The sequence below is a fragment of the Somniosus microcephalus genome, chromosome 5 (genome assembly GCF_052327205.1).
Source record: "Somniosus microcephalus isolate GS21.2 chromosome 5, FLI_Smic_1.0, whole genome shotgun sequence".
In the NCBI taxonomy this organism is placed as follows: Eukaryota; Metazoa; Chordata; class Chondrichthyes; order Squaliformes; family Somniosidae; genus Somniosus; species Somniosus microcephalus.
The window spans coordinates 179506549-179514031 of record NC_140991.1 but is presented as its reverse complement, the minus strand read 5'-3'; positions in this window follow the sequence as shown (position 1 = coordinate 179514031).

Sequence of the window (7483 nt, the reverse complement as noted above, 5' to 3'; positions counted from 1 at the left end):
GATCAGGGGAGCCATTTCACAGGACAAGTCATGCAGACCACCCTGAAACTTTTAGGGATACAGGGAAAATGGCATGTGGCCCACAACCCCCAATCATCGGGAATAGTGGAAAGGATGAACCAGACCTTAAAGGAAAGGCTTAGGAAGGAGATAGAGGGGTACCCAAAGAAATGGGAGGAGGTCCTGCCTCTAGTTCTCATGAATATCAGGGCCAGCCTCTCCAAAAGCACAGGACGCTCTCCGTATGAGCTGATGACCGGTAGGGCGATGAGGACCCCAGCTCATGTGTTAGTACCGGTCCTGACCGAAACTCAAACGAGGGAGATCAACCAGGACAGGTTCGTAAAAGACCTGTATGAGACCTGAGGAAAGTACAATGGGAAGCCACAAATAACACGGGAAGCCAGCACCAGAAGAATAGAATGCTGTTAGAGCCACAGAAAGTACAGGCGTGGAAGGTAGGGGACCAGGTCATGGTGAGAAATTATGCCCGGGTAGGGGCTTTCGAGCCACTGTACATGGGGCCATACAGTATAGTGGACAAGGCAAGCCCTATGGTTTACGCAGTGCAGCTGCCGAAACGGACAAAGTGGTTCCACATCAATCAATGTAAACTCGATGACCCCAGGAAGAGGGGAATAAAACGAACCTGAGCCCAGGGAACGATCATGAGTTTGACCGATGTAAGTTTTCCTCCCATGTTGTGGGATGATGACGAAAACCCAGAGAGCGGAGCGGTGAGAAGGAGTAGTCGAACACCCTGACCTAGGGTGCCTTGGACGCCTCCTCGCACACCGACCCCGAGCCACAACAGGTCCCAACCAGACAGTAAGGAAAAAGGGACGCGGTGATTGCAGCAATGTATAATATGTATATAACCTAAGTTTGACCTGTGGAGGGAAGACCTCTCACAGAGCGTTGCTATTTTTCTTTTCTTTTATTTGCAGAGGCGAGTCGAACAGAGGACACAGGGTGGAATGCACTCTGTGGCTGGGCCTGTTGGTAATCCTCATCAGATCAGGACAGATGGAGCAAGGCGACATCGAGATGTCGTTTACTTACGGGTGTATGGGAGGGGCCGGGACAACGTAACACAGGGAGGTAGAGCATGTGGCACCAACGGGATAGCTACACGCTTCCATGAGGGCGTATGGCCGGGTTGGTTGGGGTCAAATTCCACTAAATATTCCAATTACACTGGTTACAAATTCGGTGAAACATCAGTACCCTGTCCCAAATTAAATATCACCACCAAAAAAGTACTGGTGAACGAGGGAAGGCAAGTGTGCCTAGAATGCTGGGGAAGTATCTCTGTGGGATGGTGATGGTGGCTACGGAAAACAGACAAGGCAAAGGGTGATGAATCCATGGATTGGGAAAGATTGGGGAACGACTCGTACAGGTCGATTGTGGGGACAAAGGGGGGGTGAAATTATGTTGGGACAAGTGGTGGAAGGAGGAACAAGGGGTTTATGTCTGTGTGAGAGGATCGGAACGTAAATACTTGAAGGGGGTGTCCATCGCTTTTAAACAGCAATGGCAAGATTCCGGGTCTGGAATAGGCTGGACTCATGAGTTCCGATTTGTGTGTGGTCCCAGATCCTCCAAATGCAGTCAATGCTACCAAACTAGTAGCGCACGATAAGAAGCCCCTACCATCAGCCCCAAAGACACGGGATAAAAAGGTTAAGAGCCCCATAACGACACCCGGACCTAGGAATGGGTTAGTACTGATTCCAACAGGGAAGGTGTTGTACCATGACGTGCATTACGAGGTAGCATCTGTCATCCATAATTTGACAAAGGTACGGCTACCCCAGTGGTGCCCAGCTGAAACGGAAAAACTGTACGAGAAACTATTAAATGAAATGTTCCGGCAATTCTACGAGTTGAACTATGGGGATGAAAGTCGGAAGGATTTGTATAAATGAGCTGACAACAGTCACACCGGTTTGGGGAGACGGAAGAGGGGATTGATCAATGACGCGGCCACGGTGTTTAATACAGGGACGTCACTGGTCAGTAGTATAGATGATGCCCAGCTGCAAAAGCAGATCAATACCTTATGGGATCAGCTAAAGAGGATACTGGGGGAGGATAATGAGATTGAGGGGCTGAAATTACATTTTGGGTATGATATCCTGCCATTACCTGAGCATTTGACAAAACTGGTAAAGGATGTGAAGCTTTCCCAAAAACATTACTACACTCTCCAGCAGGAAAACAGAGTAACGCGACAGGAGATCAGGGAAATGACCAGCCCATCTTGGTGGGACATTGGGTTTAATATTTAAATTCCTCCCTGGATCCGAATTGCCTCACATGTATTGATAATTGTGCAATTAATTATGCTGTTGTATCTATTCGGGTTATCGTGTAAAACGAAACGAAGGGTAGAAAGGGAAAAACAGGAAAGACTGTTGATATACCTATCAATTCGTCCAATAAAAAGCGACGAGTTAGGAACGTAACTAAAGGTTTTTATTGACTAAATAACAGAGCCCACCCTCGTGGGTGATCGGGTCCAACAAGGAGGAATACCAGCCAGTCGACTACCTTTATACCTGGGCAGGTAGGTGGAGCCATGGGCAGAGTCGGAGGTGGTCAGCCCAGGTATAACAGCGCGACAAGAGGCGACCTCGTATAGTGATACAACAGTGAGAACAGTGATAACAATACAACAGTGATAACTATAGTGTAACGATAGTGAACGATAAAAGTGGTTTACCACATTCACCCCTTCTTTAGATTTGAGTCCGGCGGGGTGAAGTGTACTACCAGTTCTGGTATGTCAGTCTGTCCGGAGGCCTCGTAAGCCTCTCCGATCGTCGCAGCGGCGGTGCTGCATTATCCGGTGTTAATGCTGGTGTCTGCGTGGTCGGCGAAGGCTCGTGGGGTTCCGGCATGCCGTCTACCTGGGCTGGAATTGGGGGGGTGGTGGGGGGGGGGTATAGGTGGTGTCTCCGGAGTGCCCGAGGGTGCGAGGTCTCGTAAGGAGACAGTGTCCTCCCGCCCGTCTGGGTAAGCCACGTAGGCGTACTGGGGGTTGGCGTGCAGGAGGTTCACCCTCTCGACCAGGGGGTCCGTTTTATGGGCCCTCACGTGCTTTCGCAGCAAGACGGGCCCCGGAGAGGTCAGCCAGGTTGGTAGAGTGGTTCCCGTAGTCGACTTCCTGGGGAAAACAAACATTCGTTCATGGGGGGTGGCGTTAACGGCAGTGCAAAGTAGTGACCGGATGGAGTGCAGCGCTGTCGGGAGGACTTCCTGCCAGCGGGAGGTTGGGAGGCCCTTAGACTTTAAGGCTAAGAGGACGGCCTTCCATACCGTCGCGTTCTCTCTTTCCACCTGGCCGTTCCCTCGGGGGTTGTAGCTGGTGGTCCTACTTGCTGCAATACCTCTCGCTAGTAGGAACTGACGGAGTTCCTCGCTCATGAAGGAGGAGCCCCGGTCACTATGTATATAGTTCGGGAACCCGAACAAGGCGAAGAGGTCGTTCAGGCACTTGATGACCGTGGTACTGGTCATGTCTGGGCAGGGGAAGGCAAAAGGGAAACGGGAGTACTCATCAACGATGTTGAGGAAGTACACATTGCGGTCAGATGACGGTAGAGGCCCCTTAAAGTCGATGCTCAGGCGCTCGAAGGGGCGGGTGGCCTTGATCAGGCCTGCTCTGTCCGGCCTATAGAAGTGCGGTTTGCACTCGGCGCAGGTCTGGCAGTTCCTGGTCATGGTCCTGACCTCCTCGATGGAGTAGGTCAGGTTGCGGGCCTTAATGAAATGGTAAAGTCTGGTGACCCCGGGGTGGCAGAGGTCGTTGTGGAGGGTCTGAAGTCTATCAATATGCGCGCTGGCGCATGTAATTCGTGAAAGAGCATCAGGGGGTTCGTTCAGCTTACCTGGCCGGTACAAGATATCATAATCGTAGGTGGATAGCTCGATTCTCCACCTCAAGATCTTGTCATTCTTGATTTTGCCCCTCAGCTTGTTATTAAACATGAAAGCAACCGAACGTTGGTCGGTGAGGAGGGTAAATCGTTTGCCTGCCAGGTAATGCCTCCAGCGCCGTACCGCCTCCACAATTGCCTGGGCTTCCTTCTCGACCGACGAGTGTCGGATCTCGGGGCCCTGTAGGGTCCTTGAGAAGAAGGCCACCGGCTTCCCCTCCTGGTTAAGGGTAGCGGCTAGGGCGAAGTCGGATGCATCGCTCTCCACTTGGAAGGGGATGGACTCATCCACTGCGTGCATTGTGGCCTTGGCTATGTCTCCCTTGATGAGGGAGAAGGCCGCGCACGCTTCCTCCGTGAGGGGGAAGGATGTGGACTTCATGAGGGGTCTGGCTTTGTCCGCATAATTGGGCACCCATTGGGCATAGTAGGCGAAGAGCCCCAGGGTTCTCTTAAGTGCCTTAGGGCAGTGGGGGAGGGGTAGCTCCATGAGGGGGCGCATTCTTTCGGGGTCGGGGCCGATGAGTCCGTTCTCTACTACACAGCCAAGGATGGCAAGGCGCGAGGTGTTAAACACACATTTCTCCTTATTGTAGGTGAGGTTCAGCCGTTGGGCCGTACGGAGGAATTTCTCCAGATTCACGTCATGGTCCTGCCGGTCGCGGCCGCAGATGGTGACGTTATCTAGATAGGGGAATGTGGCCTGCAGTCCGTTCTGGTCAACCATCCGGTCCATCTCCCTTTGGAAGACCGAGACCCCGTTGGTGACACCGAAGGGGACCCTAAGGAAGTGGTATAGGCGCCCATTCGCCTCGAAGGCGGTGTACTGGCGGTCCTCGGGGTGGATAGGGAGTTGGTGGTAGGCCGACTTAAGGTCGATGGTCGAGAATACGCGGTATTGTGCAATCTGATTGACCATGTCAGATATGCGGGGAAGGGGGTATGTGTCCAGCTGGGTGTATCTGTTTATGGTCTGGCTGTAGTCGATGACCAGGCGATTTTTATCGCCGGTCTTAACGACCACGACCTGGGCACGCCAGGGGCTGTTGCTCCCCTCGATAATGCCCTCTTTCAGGAGGCGCCGCACCTCAGAGCTAATGAAGGCTCTGTCCCCAGCGCTGTACCGCCTGCTCTTGGTAGCAACGGGTTTGCAGTCGGGGGTGAGGTTAGCGAACAGGGAAGGTGGCGGCACCTTGAGGGTGGATAGGCTGCAGGTGTTACGCGGTGGGCGGTTTAACATTCGCTGGTTGTCGACTGTGAGTGGGGGGAGGGGTCCACCGTATGCTAGGGTTACACTTTGGAGGTGGGATTGGAAGTCCAGCCCTAGTAGGACGGCAGCGCAGAGCTGGGGGAGGACGAGGAGTTTAAAATTTTTATACTCCGTACCCTTAACCGACAAGGTCACAACACAGTAGCCGCTAATGTCCGTGGCGTGGGACCTCGATGCCATCGAGATTCGGTTGCGCGTTGGCAGGACAGGGAGGGAGTAGTGGCTCACCGTGTCTGGGTGGATGAAGCTCTCCGTGCTTCCGCTGTCGAACAGGCAGGTCGTGGCGTGGCCGTTTACTTTGATGTCCATCATCGACTTGGACAGGTGGTGTGGGCGGGCTTGATCCAGAGTGACGGAGGCTAGTGTGTAGGTAAGCGAGTCGTTGTCGTCTGCGGGCGAGGCAGTCGTCGGGTCCGGAGGCCCGGTGGCAGTCAGGCGTGGTGGGTAAAATGGCGTCTCCCACGAGGTAGGACAAAATGGTGGAGAAGATGGCTGCTCCCATAACTCACATGAGGCACTATTGGGGTCGGTTGCCTTGATCAAAGATGGCCGCCCCATGACTCACGTGTGGGGATGCTGGCCTCAGTTGCCTTGAAAGAAGATGGCCGCCCCCACAGTTCGCATGAGGCACTGCTGGCCTCTGAAGGTCCGCTCCTGCAGGCCTTAGAGAAGTGGCCTTTCTTCCTGCAGGTTGAGCAGGTAGAGTTCCTGGCTGGGCAGCGCGACCTCGGGTGCTTCTCCTGGCCGCAAAAGAAGCAGCCGGCGGCCCGATCGCGGGTGCCCGATGTCGGAGCCGGTACCGGGGGTGGCGGTCCCGGTCGGGTCTGGGACGCCGACGCTGAGGTAGGTCCCGGGGGCGGCGCTGCGAAGGGTATTGCGGTAGGGGTCGGGCCCGAGTCCCAGGGTCGCGAGCAGTGCCTGGAAAACGCCTCCTGGTCCTGATGGGCCACCTCTAGGGAGAGAGCGAGGGCTTCAGCTTTGTCCAGGTCGAGGTCTTTAGCTTCAAGCAGTCTTTGCCGTGAGTGGTCGGACCGTAGGCCTTTCACAAAGGCATCGCGGATATTATCTTCCGTATTTTCAACAGCCGTCACCGCTTTAAAGTCACAGTTCCTGCCGAGTGCTCTTAGCGCCCATAAAAATTCAGCTACAGACTCTCCTGGCTGTTGCGGGCGGGATCTTAGGAGGTGCCTGGTGTACATGTAATTTACCGGGCTCCGGTACTGCTGTTTCAGTAGGTTGATAGCGGCCTCGTATGTAGTCGTGTCCTGGATGAGTGCGTATACTCTCGGGCTCGCTTGGGCGTTCAGAACTCTTAGTTTGGATCTCTGAGGGACGCCGGATTCTTCCAGGTGGGATTCGAAGCAGCCCAGCCAGTGTTTGAAGTCGAGGGCTGAGTTTGCTGCCTGTGGGTTTAGATCCAGGTACGGTGGTTTGAGGGCTTGCAGCCAAGCCGGCTGGTGTGGCTGGTGTAGCCCGGTGTCTGAAAGCTGCTGTGGCTGTGCTTCTGGGAGGGCTTCTGGCTGGCCAGTAGTAGACATCTTTAAAATGTAGTCAATAAAATTGATATACCTATCAATTCGTCCAATAAAAAGCGACGAGTTAGGAACGTAACTAAAGGTTTTTATTGACTAAATAACAGAGCCCACCCTCGTGGGTGATCGGGTCCAACAAGGAGGAATACCAGCCAGTCGACTACCTTTATACCTGGGCAGGTAGGTGGAGCCATGGGCGGAGTCGGAGGTGGTCAGCCCAGGTATAACAGCGCGACAAGAGGCGACCTCGTATAGTGATACAACAGTGAGAACAGTGATAACAATACAACAGTGATAACTATAGTGTAACAATAGTGAACGATAAAAGTGGTTTACCACAACTGTATAAAGGGGATTTGGGATTGTAGAATCAAATGTATAGAATGTGTAAAAAAAAAAGGAATGTAGGATTTGGCAGGGACCAACAATGCACCCTCCACGGCAGAAGAATGGACGGAAGTAATATTTCTAATGTAAGAGATATTAAAGGGGGGAGATGTAGGATCCGTTCCTCCCCGCCAACGGTTAAAAATTGGACAATGAAATATAAAAACCCAGAACTGTACAGCCTGCAAAAAGAGATGGGCAATAAAGGGTTAATTCAAACATTGCAGACGAACCATCAAGAGACTAGATATCAATGATCACAGACAATCTAAAATACGAATGCTTCTGAATAAGAACATTCACATATTCATTTACCTTAAGGGGTTATATTGTTAAAGAAGACCATGGCC